The sequence below is a fragment of the Pan paniscus genome, chromosome 2 (genome assembly GCF_029289425.2).
Source record: "Pan paniscus chromosome 2, NHGRI_mPanPan1-v2.0_pri, whole genome shotgun sequence".
NCBI lineage: Eukaryota > Metazoa > Chordata > Mammalia > Primates > Hominidae > Pan > Pan paniscus.
Window position 1 is genome coordinate 81,719,629 of NC_085926.1, and position 27,405 is coordinate 81,747,033.

Consider the following 27,405-nt stretch of genomic DNA (forward strand, 5'->3'; position numbering starts at 1 on the left):
TTTAGGATAATACTACAGAAGTTATTTTAAAGATGCAACAATGTACTTCGAGACCAAAAAATGGATAAGCATTTTAGAGAGGAGATGAACTGGGAAAAACTAGCTGTACAGCAATTGAGGTAGGGAAAGGTGAAAATATAGAGGCGCCTAGTTCTTCAAAAAATGAATGGTGTGTGTGCACATGCATGCGTGTGTGTGTGTTCTAGGAGTGGGAAATCAAGGAAAATATATAGGGTCTGCTATTGATTATATTTAAAATTCGAACATCACTCATCGATGGTATTTGAATTTGCACTAGTTTTGCTAAATAATATATATGTTTCTAATTATATTTGGATACATTCCCACAAGCAAAAGGAGCTAGCTTTCAATGGGCTGACTGGAGTGGAGCAGAATAGAAAGGGGAAATGTGATATTATATAGAAAAGAAAAAGGAATTCAAAGTCATCAAGTGTCTACTAGCTTCCAGACTCCACCCGTTACACAGCCTCATTTAATAAAGCTGTGAAATGATATTTTATGATTTGGGAAACTGAGGCTTAGAAAAGTTAAAAAACCATGTCCTGGGTCACTCAGGTAATAGGTACAGGTGCAGCTCAACCTTTTGAATCTAAAACCTCACCTCTTAACTGCAATTTTATACTCCACATTCAGCATGACTACATTAAAAATTATTTCTTGTTTTTGGCAACTGTCCTGGTACAACATCTTTTAAAACCCTGTAATTCCCACATATCTATAATTTTAATATGTGGTCATACTAGCTGTATTAATCTTCTCTAAGTCTCAGTTTTCCACAACGTAAAATGGAAGATAATTTCTGCACCCTCCTGAATGGGGATTAAATGGAATGGGTATAACGTGATGGCAGTGTTTGGCATACTGCCAATCCATGAGAGTTCCTATTAAATAATAAACAAATTTTGAATATTTGTTTAAATATTACATATAAATTATATTTATGGCTGTAATATATCAATGAGTTCTATTAGTTGTGATTTTCTTACTGAAATAAATCATAAAGATAAGCATGTTTAAGCTAACATCAAAGCTAAATAATCCCTTTTTTAAATTCAGCATTTATTTTTCCTAGAGTTTTATTTTATTTACCTATTTGTACATTCAATATGCATTTCTTAACTACCTGCTTTGTACCAGGCACAATGCCAGGTGTTAGGGACACAGCTATGAATAGCAAATACAAAGTATCACTTTGTGTGGAGTTTAGGGTCTAACAGGAGAAACAGACATTTTACAACTACTAACACAAACACATTTAATTACAATAGTGATTAATAACACAAAGAATAAATATGGGAGTATGAGACTGTATTGAGAGAGAAACAGTTAATCTATTCTGAGGAAGTGAAGCTAAGCTTCTCAGAAAGTGAGAGTGAAAGTTGAAGCCCATAGGATAAATTGGACAATATAACACTCATTCAAAGTTATTGGAAATCACCTTACATTAGTTCCGAAAAGCCCTCAATCCACTTTTGACAGGCACAGCAGGAATATATTTTTATTACATACTATCAGTTCACTAGTGTAGTCGTTAACATAGGACTTCCTTTAAAGATAGATTCAACATGGTCAACAAAATTAGATTTTGTGGAAAGGTATCTATTAAATTAACCATTTGTCTTAGTTTAAGCTCCTATATCAAATTGCCATAGACAGAGTAGGTTATGAACAACAAAAATTTATTCCTCATAGTTCTGGAGGATGGAAGTCCAAAATCAGGGTGCCAGCATGGTCAGATTCTGATGAGGGTCCTCTTACGAGGTGCAAAGTGCCCACTTCTCACTGTATCTTCACATGGTAGAAAGAGTGTGAGGGAGCTCTCTGGGGTCCCTTTTCTAAGAGCACTAATCCCATTCAGAGCGTGGAGCCCTCCCAAAGGCTCCACTTCCTAATATCATCACCTTAGAGATTAGAATTCCAACATACAAATTTCAGAGGGACAGAAACATTCAGAAATAAAAGGAAGAGAGGATGAAGAAATAAGAAAAGGACATTTTTCTTTATGTGTTAATTTTGTGTGACTGACTCCCTACATAATGCTTAACTATTCTTTCTTGTTTTAATCACATTTCTCCAGAATTTTTCTATTCAAAGAAAATACTTTTGAGACAGTCTTTCCAGCAGCATACATATCTAGAAACTTCCCACTCAATACTCCTTCTGTACCAAATCTCATCTTTTCTTGGCTGACTCATGCCCCAATTCTTGTCGTCTTCAGCCCAGACTCTGCTTACTCTCTGCCTGGAGAATGCATTCCTTTCCTCCTTACTCCCTGTGGCTCCTCTATTCCTAAACTAGCTATCCATATGGTCTCTTATTCTCTTTCCTTCCGTTTTCCTCTTCTAACCTCTTCTCCTCTCTCCCTTTCCTCTTTGTTAGCCTCTCTTCCTTCTTAAATCTTGATTGCAGAAGCAAATGTAAAAGCCTGTCAAGCAATCCCAGGAATTGCTTATAATTCATTAAATATACAAATTTTGCAAAAATAAAGATATCAGGTACTCTGACTTGATGAATTTCATGAGAAAATTATGTCTTCACTTAATGAAAATTAACTAAGCTTTTTTAATATATAATGAAATAACATTGAATTAGAAGTCAAGAAAATTATGCTCTAGCCAATTTTGAAAAATCAGTATATAAACAGATAATCTCTCTGAAAATCAGTGTGATAATTTTTGAAAAGAGGGTACCAGATTATTTGATCTCCATCTTATATATTTTTATAAATTTAAATTTATTTTATTTTATTTTGAGACAGTCTCTCTCTGTCACCCAGGCTGGAGTGCAGTGGCGCAATCTTGCCTGCAACCTCTGCCTCCCAGGTTCAAGCAATTCTCTTGCCTCAGCCTCCCAAGTAGCTGGGATTACAGGCGCCTACCACCACGCCCAGCTAATTTTTTGTATTTTTAGTAGAGATGGGGTTTCACCATGTTGGCCAGGCTGGTATTGAACTTCTGACCTCAAGTGATCCACCCACCTCGGCCTCCCAAAGTGCTGGGATTACAGGCGTGAGCCACCATGCCCAGCCTATAAATTTAAATTTAAACTGAAAAATTAATTCAAGGCTAACATTTCTGAGTTTTAGCATACAGACTAATTTGAATGATTCACTATATTCTACTAGAATACAGACACAAAAGTTTATGACATTAAATGTGCCTTAGAAAATGATAGAGTAATGGCCTGAAAAAAATGACATCCACACTCAAAAATATAAAACCAAATTCAACCAGCACCGAATCCCACAATCTCAATTGATAGCCCAGCACAAGGTTCACAAAATCTTCTTATTTCTTACATGAATGCCATGTGAGAGACAATAAGAGACAAACTGGTTCATGCAAGTAAGTCCTGTTTTCCCAACGTAATCATAAATTATTGTCTAAACGTTAAGAACCATATCTTGTGCCTTTTCTTTATATTAGTTTCAAACAAACTGACCTGAACTAAATTAATAATGTACATAGAAAGCTAAGACACTCACATAAAATATTAACTTTTCTTTTCTTTCTTTCTTTTTTTTTTTTTTGAGAAAGGGTCTCACTTTCTTGCCCAGGCTGATATGCAGTGGCACCATCTCATCTCACTACATCCTGGACCTCCTGGGCTCAAGTTATCCTCTCACCTCAGCCCCCAAGTAGCTGGGATGACAGGAGTGCACCACGACGCCAGGCTAATTTTTGTATTTTGTGTAGAGGCAGGGTTTTGCCATGTTTCCTAGCCTGGTCTTGAACTCCTGGACTGAAGCAATCTGCCCACCTCGGTCTCCCAAATTGCTGGGATTAATTTATCTTTTAAATACAACATTAACTCTGAAGCAGTAAAAATAAACAAACTGAAAAGTAATATATAAAGTTAAATAATGTTTTCATAGTCATTGGAAATGGAACTGGAAATTAAGAACAACAAAACTCTTTACTTCACTAAAATAAAGTCACATAAGCAATGATTATGATACGTTTTGGAAACCTACAAAAGTGGTATTTTCATGAGGAAAACTTAAGTAAGAAATTATTTAACTGAAATGTTCAAATAATAGATTTTCCTCTTCTTTTCTTCCTTTCCCCCCACAGCTTACAATTTCTCTTTAGAGACCTTTCATAACATGTTTAACACTATAAGAAGTAAAATCATTAAACTCTTCACTGATCATCTTCCTGTATTGTTTATTAGAAGTTTTAACACACATGGGCATTCATGCAAACATATACCTCAATTTTTTTTAAATCAAAAAAAAAAATATGGCCAGCCTCTAGTGAGAGTAAGCTCATATTGGTGAATGTATGGCCTACATTGGAATAAAAATGCTTATGATTAAATATTGAAAATTTCCCCAAATGTAATATAAATCTCTGGTGACGACAACAAAAGGAAGAAACCACAAAAACATCAGTATCCTTAAGGAATCATCAGCTTCTTTTTGTTTGCTCCAGTTATAAATTTTGCATTTGCACATTGCTGCCTAGACTTTCAAAGGGTTCTGCAATGATTAATTTAACAATCTACCCATATTGCTCTAATATAACCAAAAACTTTTACATATATATAATTTATAATATCCGAATCAAGGATAAACTAGTGGCCAAAATAGAAGTTCCAACATCCAGGCATGTTATTAATGCAGAAATGGCCAAGTGTCACCAAAATATGGCTACTTAAACAAATACTTCTCAAGCTTGGGTACTTTACCTCTAAAGATACATGGAAACGCACATAACAGTGCATATTTATGACAGTCAGTTTGACTTGATTGTTTGACAGTAAAAAATGAATGTGTAAAAATTCTAATACTTACAAATATATATTGAATGCTTACTAAATAAATGGCAGGCCTTGTACTGAGTGCTTTGCATGAATTATTTCATGTAATTCCCCCAATAACCCTCAAAGGTGCACATAATAATAGAGGTTGGCACACTTTTTTGTACAGAGCTAGAAAAAAACATTTTAGACTTCGTGGCCACGTAAGGTCTCAGCGTTGCATGGCTCAACTCAGTTGTGGTAGGGAGAAAGAGGACATAGGCAATGTGTAAAGGAATGGGCATGGCTATATTTCAATAAAACGTTATTTACAAAAACAGGCAGCACTCACACTTGGCCCACAAGCAATATCCTTTGCAGACCCCTGCAATTAAAATTCTCATTTTACCACTGTTAGTATGTAACATTCATATGCCCACACAGCTGGCCAATGAATTCAGGTCTCTTATTGCAGAATCAAAGCTGCTAACTACTACATATATCTGCTTCTTGCCAGCAATTTACACAGATATTCTATGGTAAAATAAAAACAAATATATTCTGGAGTAAAAGGCAAACTGATATGTTTATAAAAAACAAAACAAAATACTAGAAGAAACCTTGCATTTACAATGCTAGTGATGCACACTCTAGGAAATAAAAGTCTATGCTCCCCAAAACATCAAGATATCTGATGAAATTTAGAGAATTCAGTCTATGCTTTAAAAATGAGCCTTCTTTAAACTGTTATATACTTTTTAAAGCTCCATGGAATCTTTTAGGGTTTTTCTTCATATACAATGACAAGGAGGAGTTGCTAAAACCATGCACCAGGTGCTATACATTGTCATCAAAGTCCATGCCCATTTGCAAATGTACAGTATATGGCCAGACTGAGAATAATGATTTATGTTCAGGTCAAAATCCTGCCCAGGCAGGAAGACCCTGCGCTATTTAACAAAGTCTGATTTCACTTGGAATAAAATCCAGTCCACAGTCCTGGTTACAGGTCCAGTATAATCTGATCCAGTCTAATATTTCAACTACTGCCCACTAAGCACCAGCCATAGTGCCCTTTTTTCTGTTCTTGAAGCACAGACAAGCTCATTTCAGACATAGGTATTTCTTACCAGCTATACTCTCTGCCTAGAATTCTCTTCCCTTGAGTCAGACCCTAGCCAAATGTCAATTAGATTTCATGCAAATATGATCTCTTAGAGGACTTCTCTGGACACCCAGTTACTCTGCCAACCATATCACTTTTGGTTATGTTTTGCTTAGCATTTATGTGACACTATGATCTTTTCGTGGTTTATTATTATTTACTTTAAGTTATGTGCTATTATGTAGCATTTTAAAATTGATTATCAATCTTCCTCAATATAATAAATCTATGCTGTAGATGTACAGATGTCACATTTATTTAGTTGTTGCTGTATTCCCAGAGCCTAGCAGCTGGCCTGGTGCTTAGAAACCATACGGTAAATATTTGTAAACTAAAGAAATGAATGACACATATCATTGTTCTGCAGGCTACACCATATTGCCATTTATGGTTTTATTCACTTCACTTTGGTCAATCATGCACAGAAAAGAAAAAGTTGTTTAGACCTCACAAAATGATTTAAAATTCACAGTGCCTTGTTATTTTATTCAAAAAAGTTTCTTTTTAGAACTGATAGTCATTGCTGTCTAAAAATGGGGGAAACACTATTGTTTACCTCTTCATAAAGTTTATTTAAAAAATAAATATGGCAGGCCAGGAGTGGTGGCTCACACCTGTAATCCCAGCACTTTGGGAGGCCAAGGTGGGCGGATCATGAGGTCAGGAGATCAGGACCATCCTGGCCCACATGGTGAAACCCCATCTCTACTAAAAATACAAAAGTTAGCTGGGCTTGGTGGCGCACGCCTGTAATCTCAGCTACTTGGGAGGCTGAGGCAGGAGAATCACTTGAACTCGGGAGTCAGAGGTTACAGTGAGCCAAGATTGAGCCACTGCACTCCAGCCTGGCGACAGAGCGAGATTCCATCTCAAAAACAAATAAAAACAAAAATAAAAATAAATAAATAAATATGGCAATTAATTCTGCTAACTATTCATTTTGCCTTGTCATATTGTTTTAATTATTTGAAATTTATGTATTTTATCTTTAATTTCTTTTGCATAATATTACCTTATTTATGTAATTTTGTCAAAATGTTTCCCAGTTTAAAAATCATTTTATTTGACCTTAGTCAAGTCTAAAATGTCATCCATTATGCAATTGGTAACAATTTAATTCTTTTTTCTTAACTCTTTTCTAATTGAATTTCCCAACAGTTAAGTTTTATTTTAATTCAACTTTTATGTTAGAATTTTTATCATTTATTACCTTTTTGTATTTGTTATTATTTTCTAAATTTTATTGTAGGACAGCATAAAAAGTATAGATAAATGAAGATCACAGATAAGAAGAGCCAGATTTACACAAGAAATGTTATGCTCCTGTTCATCTAAGATTAACTGCGTATTAGCCCCACAAGTCCTTAGGACTAAATCCACTTTTACCAAAATTCATGTTGTTGAAAGTCACTAAACTGGATGCTCACTGAAACTGATGTTCTCTTTGTCAGCATGTCACTATTCATATAACTATCAAGGGTCTTCTGGGTCAGTGTTCAACTTTCCTATGCTAAACCACTGATTTCCAATAAGAAGGAATTTGTAACCTCAACCCTACCACCTCCTCCTCTGTCATCTCTGCTTATGAGCTATGCCATATGTCAGTACTTTTGCACAAGGAAAGAAAGGGGAGGCACCATCTAGTTAAATCCACGGTGCTTCTTCCATTGAAAACCCTTCTTGAGAAGTATTTTATTTAAGAAATATAAATTCTGAATGTTATTACTTGATTAAATCAGGCATTTAGGAAAGCCGCTTATTTGTGCAACACTATCTTTCTCCTTTTCAGAAAAGCCCTCCTAAATTACATTTTCAAAACCTCTTTCAACCTTCACTAAAGGTCACGGAATACGTTTGTGATATTTGCTATTTCACTGACATGTAGAACTGTCATTGTGAACACTTCCCACAACATTATTCCATGACCCCCAAACAATACATACATGAGATAATAACTGTCAGTTATGATATATCTGTTAACTCCTTAAGATGATTTCCTCTCCCCTTTGGCTGCTGGCAGTCTGCATGCTGGGATAAAAAAGAGAAAACTATCCTTTATTGGGAATCCATAATGTGTCCAGTGCTTTATCCATATAATCACATTTAATTTTCTCACTACACTTTTGGTAGGGTAGAGGGTAGTCAAAATCTTTACCTTTACCTGTTTAGGGTATCCAGCTGAGTCTGAGAGTTAGATTGACATAAGACAGATTAACAGGAGAAAAGCATACAAATTTACATAATATAAGAGCCTTCATAAGGAAACGCTGACTCAAAGAAGTAGCAAAACCTGAATGCTTATAGGCTGGGTTGAACGAAGAATCACAAATATGGAAAAGCAACTAAAACAAATGGAGACACTAAAGGAAGAGTAGAGTTATTTTTAACAAGGTCTGTTTGTACAGAATCCTCTAGTCCCACCTCTGGTGATAAGAACATTTCTTTCCTCCTGGCATAAGGAGGGCAGCTCTTAAGAGTTACATCTGCTTTCAGGAAGAAAAAAGGGGAATGAAAGTGTCCTTCTTGCGCCTGTTTTTCAAGTGCCTTTTACTGAAAACTCAAAACCAGTAATATGCCTACGTGGCCAATTTTGGGGTGACATATCCTCAACCCCTTCAAGGAGTTATTATCCCCTAATTACTAATGAGGAAACTGAAACAGATATTAAGTGATTTTCCAAAATCACTTGGGCAAACAAATGAAGGACTGGAACATTGGTCTACATCTGTCTGTCTCTTCACCCTCAAAAACACTGCTCAAAGCCAAAAAAAACTTTAAAGTCAGATTTTACTCTCAGACACGGAAAATATACCAATGATTACAGGTAATATATTTCTATACTTCTAAAATCTTATTTTCTAATGTTTGCTCCCTAGGATTTTGGGGGTTTTTTTTGGTTTTTGTTTGTTTTTGCTTTTTTGCTTTCTTTTGTTATTTTGCTTGTTATTGATATATTAGTGAAGTTAATAAAGCTTTGGATGTTGTCATAAGCAGCTCATGGACTTTATGTTGCCATAAAGTCCTAAACTTGCCTTTTCTAGAGCCCACTTATTCACAAATTTTCTCTTTTGATTTATACCTTCACAAAGTGTTTCACTGTTAATATTGTTGGTTGCTAATGGTCAAACCTACTTTGGAAAGAATTGCAGTATTAGAACATTTTAGTGCAGATGTTAGAGATTGTAAACATATAAATTGCTCACAATATAGTCTCGTAGAGCTCAAATTTGGCACTCAGACTTGTTACTAACATAAAAATGTGATTGAAATTTATTCACAGCCAGTTACAAGAGGGATAAATGAGGAAAAAAGAGTGAAAAGGTATTTAAAATCAATAAAGATACAAATGTGAGGAAATAATGCAATAGGCACAGAAACATGTGAAAGTGTCAAGAAAATAATGGATTACACAAAAATTAGTATTGCTCTGAAGTAGAAAGTCTTCTCCAAATTATCTTACTTTTCCAACTATTTTGATGCTACATGATGCTACATGTCTGGCCCACTGGTTCAAATTTTGAGTTTTTCCCTAGAGCAACAGCAGTACTAAGTCAGCAACTCTCCCTATCATCATCCAAGGATACAACCCCTTGACCTTTGATACAGCATGTTAATCAGTGAATTATTTTAAAAATCCTTTTACAGACACTTGCTAGTCTTTGGCAATAGTTTTAAAATAAACTGAAAAGTATCTCTTTTAAAGTTGAAAGAGTACTAAGTAGTTGAAGATAAATATGTTCTTGTGAATAAAATTTTGTCCATGTTCATAAACAAAAGGTCTACATTTGTTTCTCATAATCCATAAACACTTCATAAGAAAAGACCTCTTTGAAGGTTGATTATCTTATTAAAACAGGAAAAAGAACACCATTTTTGAGAAATTGGGGGTGGCATATATATTTCTAATGTGGCTTTTGAGAGACAAGGTTTGAATATGGCCCAGGAACTTCAGAGGTACTGTCATCACAATGGCTGGCAGAAACAAAAATACCATAGCTCTCTGAAGCGCCAAGGCTTGCAGAGAACACCTGTGACTGCAGGTGGCTCTACTTGAAAAGAACTGCACCCCTTTCCTCTTCAATGGGGGGCACCATGTTCCACAGTGGGTCAGAGGTGACCATGGTGCTTTCAAGTTTAGTTTTATAATTTTGAAGAACTGGATTGTGAGCACTGACAAGTTCCCAATTTAGCCCGTTAAAAACATAAAAGTGGTCGGCTTTCCCTCCTTTAACATAAACCTTCATTCACTAACTACAGCAGGGGATTTCATCTAGTGACCTTCTTTTGAAATCCAATTTAAATTAAATGATTGATTTTAAGATTTTGCCAGACATATACTGGGGCTTTAAAAAAAAAAGTAATCTTTATAGTACTCTCAATGGAGATTAAGTCAGGTTAGAAAAAAAAAAATTGTCACTAAAGAGTGATTTTTTTCCCCTGCTACCTTGTATACAAATTATTTATAGGAGTCTAGAAGACAGAACAGCACCAAATCTTAATACACTGAAAATATTTTGACACAATTGCACTTTTCAAGTATAAAATAGCAAACAAGGATGTGGCGGATGCATTCCTGTACTGGGCAATGGCTAAGAAATTTCTGACTAAAATATAATATGAAAAGTCAGAACTCATCTGGTATAGTACATTCAGTTCAGTATTCCACATTTAAGAGGGATATAGACAAATTCAGGTTTGTTAATAAATAAGAATTCAAAACCAAGTAATGCAATAGGAAAAACAATTGGGGGAAAATGGAAATACAAGCTCTGGAAATAGAAGCAGCCCAGGGTATAATATTCAAAGGCACACGATGTAGAAAAGTGATTGGATCGACTTTGTGAGCTTCCATGGGTTACAAATTGGTAGACAGATTCTAAACTCAATATAAAAAAGAATTTTCTAATGGAGAGACCCATCCAAATACGAAATGAGCTATCTTACAAGATCAGTTTCATCTTCTGAAGACATTCAAGGGAAAGGTGAATTAGGGATGCTAAAGAAAAGACTAAAGATTAAACTATAATATTGAGGTCCTTTCCAAGTCTAGAGTCTGAATTTTTTAGGATGAGAATTGTTTATAATTGGACAGCTCTCAAGCTGATAAAGAGGGCATGTCAAAGTAAAATACAAGCATATAATGAATAGCATTAGTTAATAGAAGAAATAAATGTAACTAAGACATAGTTTGCAAATGCTTTTTTGATGAAGAGTCAGGGAATATCCAAACACAAGCAACGTGACAAGTTTTTGAATTATGAAAACCAGGATATACTGAAGAAACACAAGAAAAACCTCAAGAGAAATCATATTGGAAAAAAGCATTTTTGACACCATGCCTAGTAAAAGCAAACATTAGCAGTGGTGGGAAGAGACAAACACTAGTTTAAGAACACAAACTTTCAAATTATAGGAATATTAGAACTTTTTAGGCAGGAATGGTTCATAAGACATTTACTTTATCAAGATTACGTATCTACTAAAAATCATGCCACTCTTACAGTGTTAAATCCATGCTCCTTTAAAGAAAAAAAAAAAAAAAAAACTTAAAGAAGCTCTCTGGTTCCTCATGTTGCCTCTTCCTGCTGGCTTTATTCTGCATTTGACTTTAATGTTTCGTCAAATCCATTCCAGATTTCCATTTGATTTCGGTGGACTCTGAAGATGGATCACCACGCTCATTAGGATGAAATTCTTTGGGAATAATTTTATTTTCAAAGTAAGGATTTTCATCAAAATAAAAATCTATCCTGTAACCTGATTTAATATCTTCAAATTCTGTCACTTCAACTCTGGTCAAATAATGCAGTGCATCTTCGTCCTCCTCCCCAAGCAGTGCGAACACTGGTGGATGGTTGACAAATGTTGTTACCCCCAAATTTGGGATGTTGGCGATCAGTTCTGACCTCTTCTGAAAAAGTGGTTGGCGGAGTTTGTTACATTTCTATTCGACTTTCAAAATCTCCTCACATTAAGTCTATTTCATTTTGTACTTCATCAATGTGTTCAATTGCTTCTTACTGTTCTTCTTGTCCCTTCTTAGGCAAGCCTGCAGAAGCAGATGTCTCCTTCGGTCCCACAGCAGGAGGTGGTCCAGAGAGCTTCTTTACCTGATTTGCTGACTATTCTAATGCAGGTGTGGATGAGTTAGGAGAGTTCATCAAAGACAATATTTGCCCAAAACCATTACAGTACTACTTGGTTCCTGATATGGATGATGAAGAAGGAAAAGGAGAAAAAGATGATGATGATGATGATGATGATGATGATGCAAAGGAGGAAAGATTAGAAGATACTGATGAAGTAGGGGATAAGGATGAAGGTGAAGAAGATGAAGATGATGAAGGGGAGGAAAGAGAGGAGGATGAAGGAGAAGATGACTAATAGAACACTGATGGATTCCGACCTTCCTTTTTAAAAATGTTCTCCAGTCCTTGGGAGCAAGCTGCAGTCTTCTTTTTTTTTTTTTTAATCTTGTCCTCAGTCACCCTGTTCTTGAGGTCTCTTTTCTCTACACCATGATTCTCAACTTATTTTGGAGAAAATACCTTGAGCAGAATAGAACAGGAAAAGAGTCTCTACCCCTTTCTGTTCAAAATTCATTTTTATCCCTTCCTGTCTGAACTATATGGAATCAACACTCCCAAGCTCTGTGGGAAAAAAGAAAAAACCTGCTCCCTTCACGCTACTGGAAGCTGGAGGGTGCTAAGTCCCTGTGTAGTAGTGCATACAATTCTAGTTTTTTCCTCCTTTCTCTGTATATTGGGATCAGAGAGCACACTGTGTCTCTGTGTGAATATGGACAGTTAGCATATACCAACATGTATCTGTCTATTTTTTCTTGTTTAAAAAAAGAAAAAAAAAACTTTAAAAATGGGGTTATAGAAGGTCAGCTAGGGGTGAGTTTGAGACGTTTCAGTGGGTTAAGTGGGCATTTTGACAATGTGGTTTCTCCTTTAGCATGTTTAATTGTGATATCTGACAGACATCCTTGCAGTTTAAGATGACACTTTCAAAATAAATCCTCTCCTAACGATGGCTTGGGCCCTGCCACTCAGTGGGAGAATCAGCAGAACCTGTAGGGTCTTATTTGGTATTAACATTCTCTATTGTAATTATGTTCTTGTTTATTTTTAAATTTTCTCTTTGTTTCACTGGAAAGGAAAGATGATGCTCAGTTTTAAACACTGAAAGTGTACAAGCTTTGTTACAATAAAACTAAACGTGTTCACACACACACACCAAAAAAAAAAAAACCCTTAAAACTACTGATAGCATTCATAAACTCTGAAACAAAGGTAAGTTGCTTAGTGAACCCCAAAATCTGAGTTACTTTTTTTTGTTTTTTTAGAGTCAGGTCTGGCTCTGTTGTCCAGTGGTGTAATCATGGCTCACTGCAGCCTGAAACTCCTGGGGTCAAGTGATCCTCCTGCCTCAGCCTCCCAAGTAGTTGGGACTACAGGTGCACACCACCACTCTTGCTTCACAATTACTTTTAAAGCATCTATCTCATCTAATATTACTAGGTCAACAATTTTTAAAATATCTTTCTCTATAAATTTGGTGTGTGTCCCCTATATCTCAATCTAATCTAAGGGGGGAAAAAACCCTACCATAATTTCTGAACTGTGAAATTGAAGATTAGTTCTCAATCAAAATGTTCTTAATTGGCATTGATGTTCTAAGTGACTGCATAAGCAGCAGATGTCCCTGATTTGACTAAATTAAAATACAAGTTGCTTTTTAAGAATCTATTTGAGGCCAGACATGGTGGCTCATGCCTGCAATCCCAACTCTGTGGGAGGCCGAGGCGGGGGCTGGGGTGGGGAGTATTGCTTGAGCCCAGGAATTTGAGACTTCTTTTCTACAAAAAAAAAAAAAAGGAAAATCAGCACGGTGACTCATGCCTATAATCCCAGCACTTTGGGAGGCTGAGGTGGGCAGATCACAAGGTCAAGAGATCCAGACCAGCCTGGCCAACATGGTGAAAACCCTTCTCTACTAAAGATACAAAAAATTAGCTGGGCATGGTGGCACGTGCCTGTAACCCCAGCTACTCAGGAGGCTGAGGCAGGAGAATCGCTTGAACCCAGGAGGCAGAGGTTGCAGTGAGCCAAGAGATCATGCCATTGCACTCCAGCCTGAGAGACAGAGTGACATTCCATCTCAATAAATAAATAAGGAAAATTAGCTAGGTGTGGTGGCATGTGCCTGTGGTTCCAGCTACTTGGGAGGCTGAGGCGGGAGAATCGTTTGAGCCCAGGGCCCAGGAGCTCAAGGCTACAGTGAGCTGTATTCCGGCATAGGTTACAGAATGAGATTTTTTTCTCAAAAAAAAAAAAGTTTTGTATTGTTTTAAAAATAAAGAATCTATTTGAAAACATATTAGCTATGTCAATAGGTTTTTGAAAATGAAGACTACTGCCAAATGCCTTCAAGAGGGAATACTTAAATAATTATTAATCGTGGGTATATTTTCTTCCAGCTGCTTTAGAATTTGTATGCAAAACCAAAATTCTTAAACTTTTTATCTTGAGAAAGCTGTAGATTTATATGCAGTTATGAGAAATGATACAGAGGGGTACCATGTTCACTTTACCCATTTTCCCCAAATAACATCTGGAAAACTGTGGTACAATATCACAGCCAGGATATTGGCATCAATACAGCCAAGATACAGAACAATTGTATCACTAGAAGGAATCCTCTTGTCCTTTCATAGTCGCATCCAGAGCACTCCTGTTTTCTCACCACCACCCTCAGCCCTGGAAAACACTAATTTCTTCTCCATTTCTTCGTCACTACAAGAATGATAATATAAATGGGATTAAACAAAATGGAATATGTCCCTTTGGGGACGAGCTTTTGCTACTCCACATAATCCTCTGGAGATTCATTCAAGTTGTGTGTATTAACAGATTACTCATTTTTATTGCTAAGTAGTACTCCATGATATGGATGTACTACACTCTGTTTAATATACTGAAGAACAAGTGGGTTGTTCTCAGGTACTGGCTATGATGAATAAAGTTACAATGAACATTTAAGTGTATGTTTTTGTGTGAAAACAGTTTTAATTTATCTGGAATACATATGCAGGAGTGCAACTGCTTGCTGGCATGTACGACAACTGCATATTTAGTTTTACAAGAAACTACTACACTGTTTTGCAGTGATTATAGTATTTTACATGCACACCAGGAATGATCCAGTCTTCTTGAATCCTCACCAGCATTTGGTGTAGTTACTATTTTAATTTTAGCAGTCTGATAGATATGTAGTGATATCTCATTGTAGTTTTAGTATCCATTTCCCTAATGATGTTGAATATATTTTCATCTGCTTATTGGCCATCTACATATTCTGTTTTCTCGCCATTTTATGATTATTTTAACTGTAGCGTTTTGACACATTTATGTATTGTGGATTTGAGACCTCTTTGGGTATGTGCTTTGCAAACATTTTCTCTGAGTTTCTAGCTTGTCATTTCATCATCTTAACAAGAACTTTATATCACAATCTTGAAGTACTCCAATTTGTCAATTTTTCCTTGTATTGACAGTATTCTCATGTCAAGTCTAAGAACTCTTTGACTAATCCTACAGCTGAAGATTTTCTCCAGTTTTATTTTTCTAACATTTTCAAATTTTACATGTTAATCTATAATCTATTTTAGTAAACTTTTGCATAAGGTAGAAAATTTAGGTTGAAGTTTATTTCTATGGATGTCCAACAGCTCTGGTATCATTTGTTGAAAAGTCTATCATTCCTCCACTGAAATGCTTCTGTACTTTTGTCAAAAATTAGTTGTGCATATTTGCGTAGGTCTATTTCTGGGTTGTCTATTCTGTTCCATCAATATGTCTATCCCTCCACTGATACCACACAGTCTTGATTACTATAACTATATAAGACTAAAAATTAGGGAGACTGATTGCTCCCACTTTATTCCACTTTTACAAGATTGTTTTAAGTGTTCTAATGTTTGTCTTACCATATAATTTTGAAATAATCTCTATGTCTACATCTGTAAAAATGTCTTCCAAGAATTTGATAGGAATTGTCTTAAACAGCTTTTGATTTGGAGAAAAATGACATCTTTATTACTTTGAGTTGTCCAATCTGTGAACACAGTATGCATCTCCATTTATATAAATTTTCTTCTTTCATCTGTTTTATAGTTTTCATTATAAATTCCTGTATATATTTTATTGGATTTACATCTTACTACCTCTTTTAAGAGAGAAACAACTTCAAGGGAGGGATGTAGGAAGGGAAAGAGAGAAGGAGGGAGAAAACAAGTGTTTATAAATAGTATATTTTTTAATTTTAATAACCACCTGTTCATTACTAGTATATAGAAATACAACTGCAACCTTGCTCATCTCATTTATTAAATTCTGGAGGGGTTTTGTTTAGATTCCTTGGTATTTTCTATATTCTATATATACAATCATGTCAACCACAAAGAGAAAGGAAAGTTTTATTTATCCATTCTGATCTCTATGTCTTATTTCCTTTTCTTTTTATTTATTTTTGGCTTTATTTCATTAGCCAGAATTCCCAGCACTGTGTTAAATAAGAATGGTGATAGTGGACTTCTTTGTCTTGTTCCCAAAGTTAGAAAGAAAGAATGTAGACGTTAGCCACGAAGTATATTGTCACATTTCAGTTTTTAACAGATCTTCTTTATTAAGACTTGACAGTTCCCCTCTGTTCCTATTACTCTGAGCCATTTTATTTCAAATGGGTGTTTAATTTGGCAAAATACTTTTTCTTCATCAACTAATATAATTTTTTCTTCTTTAGCTTGTTACTGTGTTGGGATTTTAAATACAAAACAAGCTTAATATTTCTAGAATAAACCCTACTTGGTTACGGTGTATAATTCTTTTTATATATTGCTGAATTGTATTTGCTAATATCTTGTTAAGAATTTTGCTCCTAATTCACGAGGAATATTGACCCGTAGTTATCTTCTTATTACTATCTTTATCTGGTTCTAATATTAGGGCAATACTGGCTTCATAAAATGAACTGGGTAGTGTTCCTTCTTTTTCTCTTTTCTGGAAGAATCTATACTAGATTAGTGTGAATTCTTCTTCAAATGTTTCAGAAAACTGTCCATTGAAAACACATGTACATGTAGGTTTACCTATGTTACATGCTTTTAAGTTACAAATTAAATTTTATTAACAGTTACAGGGTAATTATAGTATTTCAGATTTGGTAAGTTGTGGTAGCGTTTTTTTAGAAATAGATCCATTTCATCTAAATTACCAAATGTATGTATGTAGAGTTATTCCTAGTATCCTCTTACTGTTATTTTGATGTCTGCACAGTGACATAAGTTAAAAATTAAAGAGAAGGAAACTTTATTGTATTTAGCCATACTTTTACTCTTTCCATTTTTTCTTCTCCATTTCATAGAATGTCCATTAACCATTCTAGGATAAGTCTGCTGGCAACAAATTATCTTAGTTTTCATTCATCTGAGAATGTCTTAATTTGATCATCATTCTAGAAGAATATCTTCACTGATTTCTAATTAATAAACTTGTAAGAAATATCTTAATGCACAAAGCATTTTTAACTTATAGTTGGCCTACAGCCTTAGAATAGATTACCTTATATTTAATAATTCAATGATCATTCTCTAGGACTTATTAACGTAAGTACTCACAAATTGTTTTCCAGAAAGCTTGCAGAAAATTAGACACCATGAAAAAACTGTAAAGAAGTGATCCCTAGTTGACCTCAGAAAACTCAACTCCACACTCCATGATTCTACATGATCCCACTGAAGAGGATCATTTTCGTGTTAATTTTTAGGCAGGACAAAGAGGAATAAACTTTGAATAGCAGTGAGAAGTTTCTTTCGCCTTTGACATTCTAAATCAGGAACTGTTTCCTCACATGCCATTTCACCTTGGCATTTTGCTTCACTTTTCTCTCACAGTTCAGAAATTTCATTGAGGATGCATATCCTATCCTGAATCTCCCTTTGTATTAAGAGGTTAGAAATGAATTTAGGCCAACTCTCATTTTACACATGTAGAGTAAGTCCTTGAAAAAGAAGCATTACTTAGTTACTTGCATACTTACTTGAAAAATTAAGACTAGAGCTAAAGTTATTGATGTTCCTTTAGTGATATTTGCTCTATGAGTAGATTCATAAATCTACTCATCAGTCATTTTCTCAGCCTGAAAAACTGCTACACACCCAGAAAAGAAACACCGTACCTTTGAACTTATATATGAGATTCTTTTTAAAAAATGACTCTTTAAATTATATCAAAATAATGCAAACATGCAGAAAATTACTATATAATTTTGTCATCTATTGCAAGGAACATGTAATTTTCATTCATTTATTTTTAAAACGGGATCTCTGGTAAAATCATCAATAATATCGATATATTTAGCATTTGTCTCTGCCCTTTAAAAAGAAGAATAACAACGATATTCTGCAGACCCTCAGCACCATGGCTAAACTATGCATGTAGTATTCATTCTATAAAAAAAATTGTCCTTCATATTATCCAAGTCTTTATGAACTTGATCCAAATTTATCTTGTAAATATATCTACACATACATATATGTTAAGATAATCTACCATTTTCTCACTTAGATGGAACAAAATGGTTTTATGGTCTTCTGCTATATCTGTCCATGTTGAAATTAGAATAAAAAGAAACATATTTCACATATATTAAGGGTACAACTACAGATTATCATGCTAATTTTTTAAAACTGACAATTAGATTATTTATTTCATTTGAGTGTATATGTCCACATTTGCATTTTAATATAAATTGTTTATTGATTCCATTAATCAAGAGAAAATAAAATGGGAGGTTGGAAATTATTAACACTTAACACATCATTTCATGGGGGCTCATTAAAATAAAGGCTCAAAATTATGACTATGTGGGATGGAAGAAAATTATAAAGCAAATAATTATATACATAATTGTTTTAAAATTATCCTCTAGGTTGGAGACACTCACATTTAAAAATTCTTTAGGGACTTAATTAAAATAGAAAGAATTATCACTTTTCAAAAATATGACCAAGAGATTTAATTTTGGCTTTTCACATTTATTTTGACATTTTAAAATGCATTTTAATGTGAGGAAACAAAACACCATTTTACATTTAAAATGAAGTTTTTCTTTTTACCTTTTTTTGTAGATCTCTTAGAGTAAAACCATTTCATAGTAAGTTAAAAAGCGTAGCATTAAAATGTCATCACCATTAAAAAACATATAAATTTATGAGCTAAAATATCTCCATATTTAAAAATATATACTTTGCAAATTAATTTATTTAAAAATAAATCATAATTTTTATTTAAAAATATTGCTTTCATAAATTCCTCAGGAAACTAAATTAAATCAATGATATAAAACAGCAATTTAAAAGGCTGTCATATATGACAGCATGAGAAGGTCAAATTATTTTTGACATGGAAATAATTTTTTTTTTTTGAGACGGAGTCTCGCACTGTCATCTAGGCTAGAGTGCAGTGGCATGATCTCTGCTCACTGCACCCTCCACCTCCCGGGTTCAAGTGATTCTCCTGCCTCAACCTCCTGAGTAGTTGGGATTACAGGTACCTGCCACCACGCCCGGCCATTTTTTTGTATTTTTAGTAGAGATGGGGTTTCACTCTGTTGGCCAGACTAGTCTTGAACTCCTGACCTCGTAATCCGCCTGCCTCGGCCTCCCAAGACATGGAAATAATTTTTAATAACAAGAGCCAAAATTAATGGCAGACCATCTTGTTTTAATATATGAAATTTAAAGAGCACTTAGTATATATACTTTTATTTTAGAAAGAATTCTAATAGTTAACGAGCATTTATTTGAGCGCAAGCATATGCTATGGAAATAAAGTCAAAAGGCAAGTCGCTGAAATGACATGTGGTCCAGTAAAAAGAGTAAAATGGGGAGGGTTTTTATTTTGGGAAGTGTAATTTATACAATATTAGATTTGTTTAAGTAGATTATACTTAAACAGTATTTAAATAAAAAAGGAACGTCCTGATTGAGTTGCAGTGAGGTGGCGGGAAGAATGTCAACCAGGCAGGAATGAGGATGAGGACAGGAGATCTTCTATGAAAGTTTCTTATAAGGTAAGAAAGATATGTGGTCTTAAAATATAAGATAGTCCATAAAGCAAAGTAGAGGAGGGAGTGCATTCCAAATGAAAGGAAATGTCATGTGTAAAGTCACAGAGACTCAGTATACGAGAGGACAGCAACACCTAGGAACTCTGCAGGGAGACACTCTCAGCAAGAAGGACCTCATGGAGGTGGGCCCCTGACCTTGGAGTTCTCAGTCTCTATCACTGTAAGAAATAAATTCCTTGTCTTTATAAATTACCCAGTTTCAGTTACTCTGTTATAAGCAACAGAAAAGACACCACTGAATGTTTTCCATTTGTGAGTCACATGTCAAATTTGCATTTTAGAAAGCTTACTCTGCACTTTGGAGAATACATTTGTGATGGATTGAGTGTATTCGAATCAACTGTCTCTCAAGGTTACCTTATAATTATACCTCCTGCTGTGGCTTATTATTTAATGCTATAATTTAATAGATTCGACCTAGAAAATTGTGAATCTTTTTATTGTTGCTATCATTTTGGAAAAGTTAAGTATATGAAAATGTAAGGGAAATGGAGAAACACCATTGTCATTCAAACATTTTTGAGGGGATCCTAAGAGACTGCCCTCCTCCTGGCTTTCAAAGAGCCCTGGTTGTGACTTAAGGGAAGTCACAGCATGCTTTGGTCTCCTTATAAGGCTGTTCCACAAGCCAAAATATTCAGTACCCTCATCCAACAATTCTTCACCCCCCAACAGAAAATTACTCCTAACCACATCTTTTGTACCTACTATCCTTCTTTGGCTGTCCTGTCCACGCTTATCCAAATTAGAATTCTCACGGTCTATTACCCGAATCATTCCTTTACATCACTCTCCTAGTCCTAACAAAACTCCACCCTTAGTTGAATTTGATCCCTAAGGAATCCTATCACATTTCCTTAGTGAACTACTCTCCCACTCTTGCAGTGGACAATACCATACTTCCTCTCACCTGGAATTTCCAATACCTCTCCCTCATTCACTTTCAGTGGATGGCCTTGCCTTTTATTTAAATGAGAAAATGGAAGCAATTAAAAAGCATCAACACCCAATCAAATCTACCTCTTTCCCTGCAAAAAACCAATATACTTCACCTCCTTTTTTATTACGTCAGATAAATTGCCCCTGCGTTTTTCTAAGAACCCTATCAGCTCAATCCCATCAGCTGAATTATCACCTTTTAAAAGAAACTTTTTGACTTTTGACCTCCATTCCAGCTACCAAACCCACTTTTCTACTACTTTGTAAATATCCTCTCTCTATACATAAAAGTTTTCTACACTTGCTGCCTTCACTTTCTCACTTTCCATTTTCTTCTTAACCCATATGAATCAGAATTTCAGCCCAACCATTCCAGCAAAACCATTTTTAGTCCAAATAAATGACCACCATGCTAAATCAATGGCCAATTCTCAATCCTCATCTAAATTAAACTCTGCAAATGCAGCTGGCATTTTGAGCACTAACTCCTTCTAAAACATGCTTATTTAAATAGGTCCTCCCATTTCACCTGCATATCCTTCTTTATCTTCTTAGCTCCCAGCTTCTGTTTTTCTTCCTGACCTCTTTATGTTAGAGTAACTTGGAGCTCACTAGCTCAACCACATCTTTCTTCACACACACTCTTCAGATGATCTGATACAAGCTCACTGCTTTGAATGCCTTTTATAAACAGATGATTTCTGACTCAAATTGCCAGTCCGAACCTCCCCACTAAATTCCAGGCTTATATTTTTAAGAGCCTACTCAATATTTCCGCTTACATAGCAAACATGCATCTCACACTTGTGATATCCAAAACTAACCTCTTGATTTTCCCCCAAGTCCTTCTCCTCCCAGTTCCCCATGGATTTGTGAATGGCTACAGTGTACCTTATGACAGAAGTCCCATTTTCAGAGGCCTTTTTACCTCTTGGTCAAAAACGTCGGAGTTAACTTCTTTCTTCCCCTCATATACAACCAATCACTCAGCAAGTTTTTTTTTTAAATCAGTTATACCTTCAACATGCACTCCATATTTAATTTAATTAATTATTAAAGCCCCTGATGCTACTGCACTGATCTAAGACAGCTTCTCACTGGACTATTGCAATACAAATATCTTAAATCTGCCCACCAGTTCTACATCTGCTCAACATCTCTCTTCCTTCTAGAACAGAAAAAATGATCTTTTCAGTAATGTCATACCATTTCCCTGATCCAAACCTTTTAAAAGCTGTTAAAACAGCTCCCCATCAAACACAGAATAAACTGAATAAAACAGAAGAAAATTGAATCTCCTTACAAGGGCCTACAAAGTTTTATATGATCTGACAACTGCCAAACTCTCTGGAGTCTCCTGAAATTCTCCCTCACTTACCAATCTACATCTCCCTGGCCTTCCTTTAAACACACCAACCCCACTGCCCCTGCAGGGACTTCACAATTGCTTTTCTCCTCACTGTTTGCTTATTCTCAGAATATGATATTGCACGTCACTTCATTCAGGTCTCTGCTTAAATATCACCTTTTCAGAATGCCATCTTGACCACACACTAATAGACAGCCACTTTACAACATAACACTGAATCTTTCTAGCTGGTTGCCTTTTTCTTCATAGTACTTCTTGCTACCTAGAAATGTACTTTGTATTGTTGGTCTTCCTCACCAAAGTATAGGGCTGTGAGGGTTGGTGTCTTATCTGTTTTCTTCACTGCTTCATTCCCAGGGTTCAGGAAGGTTGGGTATCCAGTAGGTACTCAAACTTTTGTTAAATTAGTTGATTTAGCATCTATGGTGTGCCAGACATTATTATTATTATTTGAGACAGGGTTTCACTCTGTCACCAAGGCTGGAGTACAGTGGCATGACCATGGCTCACTGCAACCTCCTGGCCTCACTGCAGCCTCCAGGTTGCCTGGGCTCAGGCAGTCTTCCTGCCTCAGCCTCCTGAGTAGCTGGGACTTCAGGTGAGAGCCATCATGCCTGGCTATTTTTATTTTCATTTTTTAAATAAAGAGGGGGGGTCTCACTATGTTGCCCAGGCTGCTCTTGAACTCCTGACCTCAAGCATTCTTCCTGTCTTGGCCTCCCAAAGTACGAAAATTACAAGCATGAGCCACTGTGCCTGACCCAGACTTATTTTTAATATAGGATCTGTATTAGTCCATTTTCATACTGCTATAAAGAACTGCCCAAGGCTAGGCAATTTATAAAGGAAAAAGGCTTAACTGACTCACAGTTCCACATGGCTGGGGAGGCCTCAGGAAACTTACAATCATGGCAGAAGGCAAAGAGGAAGCAAGGCACCTTCTTCACAAGGCGGCAGGAAAGAGAAGTCCCGAGCGAAGGAGGACAAGCCCCTTATAAAACCATCAGATCTTGTGAGAACTTACTCACTATCATGAGAAAACATGGGGGAAATGCCCCCATGATTCAATTACCTCCACCTGGTCTCCCTTTGACACATGGAGATTATGGGGATTATGGAGATTACATTCAAGATGAGATTTGGGTGAGGACACAAAGCCTAACCATACCAGGATTCTCACAAGCATATTACTTAGGCCTCAATGTTTGTTCATAAAGCCTCCTGCTCCTAACATGTAATATTCATATATTTAATACAGAAACAGTATTTCATATCTATTTTTAAAGTAAACTTCCCACTTGCACAGTCTAGAAATGTGTATTCTTGCCCTATTGTCTATAAATTTTAGGTGTGTTGAGATTATGAATTTCAGAAAACCAAAATATTAAATAATATATGATCAACTGGTATAAACTTTTGGACTTTAGATGTGATACACACACATGCATACACACACACATAACATGTAAATAAATAAGAAAATAACCTAGTAGATATTTATTTGAGCCAGTTCATATCTATAAGGTAACATAACTTAAAAACACACACAAGAAGCATATCTCTACTTTCTACGGGATGTTAATGTACCCTGCAGAAAGAATGGAAAAGAACCAAGTCTCCTTCTGGTTTGTTCCCAGTGTGTCTGAATTAGCTAGGTTTATGCTCAAATAGCCTAAAATATTCACATTTCTTAAGGAAACTTTCTAGCAGCAGCCACTTTTTTCTACCTGCTAAAATAATCACCATAGCAGGGAAAAGAGCCAACCACAGGGAAGACAAAAGAGTAGGGCCCTAAAATAAAACCACGGCTACACTTTTCCTGACATAGACTCAAATCCTTCCCTGCCTCAGAATCCTGCCTGCCCTTATGTTATGAGGGAGGGGGAGGGGGAGGGGGAGGGGGAGGGAGAAGGAGGGATGTGGTGGGGGGAAGAAAAACACAGAAACCAAGAATAGAATGCTTCACTCCTGCCTTGATAGGAGATATTTTCAGGTCTTTATCAGTTAAGAGAATACAATCTAAGACTCTAGACACTACTGATACCTTCTTCTCAGGATATTTGATTCTGACATTCCTATTTTTGCATTGGCTTTGATCTTTTAATATTTTACACTTCAGTCACTGGAGGCACCTGGAGTCTGTAAATTAAGACTTTTAGAAAGAACATAGAGACAACTATTCCCTTACATCTTTCCTAAAACTGATAAGTACCAATAAAAAATAAAATCCTGGACTTTTTTTTTTTTTAGACTGTGTCTCACTCTGTTGCCCAGGCTGGAGTGCAGCGGCATGATCATAGCTCACTGCAGCCTCGGACTCTTGGGCTCAAGCAATCCTCCCACCTCGCCTCCCAAGTATCAAAGACTGCAGGCATGCACCACTATGCCCAGGTAATTTCATTTTAATTTTGTTGTAGAGAAAGGGTTTCGCTATGTTACCTAGGGTGGTCTTAAACTCCAGTGCTTAAGTGATTCTGCCACCTCAGCCTCCCAAAGTGCTGAGATTACAGGACAGTCACCATGCCTGGCCCTTGACTTTTATTTCTGGTTTTTGGCTATCTTCTTTCAAATATCACAAAGCTTAATCACCAAATGTACAGCTGATATCTATTGGAGTATGGGGAGAAAAGGAAAGGTAATGAGAAAGAAAGAGAAGGAGAGGAAGAAAGGCAGCCAGAGAAACTTCTGATGGGCTGATGAGGAAAAGGTGAAATTGTGTTTTATTTTAAAAAGCGTAAATACTGAAGCAGGTTGTGCTATTATCTTCTGCTAGAGGAAATAACCATAAAGAGACTTCATTTCCTTAACTTGTATGTTGTAAATAAATAGTACTACATGTTGATGCTAGTTTAGGGGCGGTAAGATTTCAATAAAGTAAACAACAAAACAATGCCGGCACTGCTCAGTAAGGAGCAGCTCATGCTCGGAAACAGCAGAGCCTGAATGCCAAAGCACATCTATTCTAATTTCATCCACTCACTAGCTCAAGCTATTATCACTATATCTGTATTGGTTAAGGTAGTAGTAAAAATCTTCATTTTCTTTCAAGGACATAAGGTTCAAACAGGATATTCTTTACAAAACAAAATTAAAACGACCATTAACAATGTTTATAGCACAGAATTTACATATGTACACTTATGCAATGAAATAGCTCCTAAAGGTAAAATCAAAAGAAAAATAGGTAAGTTGTAAGTATTTCAGAATATAAAACACAAATACAATTGCAACTTTTAACTACAGATTATAAATAAGTAAAGGATAAAAAGAGGAAGCCTTGAGCAAGCATTCCCGACGAACTGATTTTAGACCGGTGAAGATAAGGAGAAGGGGCTTTTACACTGAGGACCAGAAAATAAACAGGAGATGGATACCAGGGAACTACTCCAGGCAAAGATAAAAGCATGCACAACAGCTCCAGTGCATGAAAAGCACTGGAGTGGCTAGAGCGTAGTAAGCAAGAGAAAAAGGATGTCAAGATGAGACTAGAGCCAGATCCTTCAAAACCCCATAAGCCATGTTCAGACTCATTAAAAAAAAAAAAAAAAAAAAAATCTCTTCTATGTGCATTTGAAGTGTTTCAAGGTCTAATACATTTGAAAAGTGAAGTATTATTATATAGCACTTACTTGGAGATTCAAAATGTATATTAGCTAATTAGATTCCAAGAATTTTGATTCTAAAGAAATGTGCTGAATTTGATTTAATTTGGGGTTTTCCAAGTACATTTGATCACTGAACACCTTTCATGTATCACACTTCCTAATTTCCTGCTGAACTTTCCTCCTTGGTAGATTATTACCCACTCTCCCAAAGAAATTATATGGAACGAAGAGCTATAATAAACCTGGATGCCATTGTTATTTCGTGAATGAAGTGAAACACCATTTTCTATATCTGGGTATAAAAGGATCTAAACTATTCAAAAAGTATTACGTCATAGAGATAATGGGCTTCATTTCTACTCATCTGGACAAACTTTGACAGTCTATTCTCTAGCAGGTTCTGAGGTACTTGCTTAAGGAAGAGGATTATAAGATCTATATTCTAATTTGGGAGAATTAGCATAAATGTATTCATTTATTTATTCATTCAACAAATCTGTGTTTAAATGTGTCAAGCACCATTCCAGTCCTGAGGAATAAAGTGGGAAACAAGATAAACGTGGTCTTTGCCCTGCTGAAACTTTTATTATTGGCTTCGTATAAAGGAGAAAAGCAAACTATGATAATAATGCAATCCAATAACTGGTATAATAAAACACATACTCACATGGAAGAGAACAAAGAATGGAGGTGAATAATAACAGCATTTTTAACACAGGGTGGGGAGTAAGAAAGAGAATCTGGATTTGAAAAATCATGTGGAAGTAAAATAAAGAGGGAAGGACCTGTAACAGTTAAATGAATGTGTGTTGTTTATGTGATACATCAATTCGAGCTCAACTGAGAAGTCTAATTTTAGAATAAACCATGGCAGTTATAAGAAACAATACTAATTCTTATGCCAAGAACTGTTATAAGAAAATTATATATTTTACATATATATATATATATATATATATATATAACATATATATTTGTTGTTGTTGTTGTTCTTGTTATTTCCACTTTGTCACCCAGGCTGGAATGCAGTGGGCAGTGGTGCAATCATACCTCACTGTAACTTCAAACTGTTGGCCTCAAGCGATTCTCCCACCTAAGCCTCCAAAGCACTGGACTACAGGCTAGGATTACAGGAGTGAGCCACATTGCTTGGCCACATATTTTTAATATTTTAAAGCTTATAATAGCTCCATGAGATAGGCACCCTTTAAATTAGTATTTTAAAGAAGAATATGAGACACAGAGTTTATGAGACTTGCCCACTCCAAATTAGAGACAGGGAGGGGCCATTTGTTCCAGAGGCTTTCATGACAATTCCAACCCCTTTCAGACTCAGGCGGCCCCCTTATATGTGTCTTCAACTATCAATA

General features: G+C 35.8%; 1 protein-coding gene and 1 pseudogene across 1 annotated transcript in view; both read right to left on the minus strand.

Annotated features, from left to right (window-relative positions):
• The window catches only part of GBE1 (1,4-alpha-glucan branching enzyme 1), a 276,829-nt gene that overhangs the window by 113,397 nt on the left and 136,027 nt on the right, over positions 1-27,405 (minus strand). The window lies entirely within an intron of this gene.
• On the minus strand, positions 176-20,899 carry LOC103784218 (protein SET-like; annotated as a pseudogene).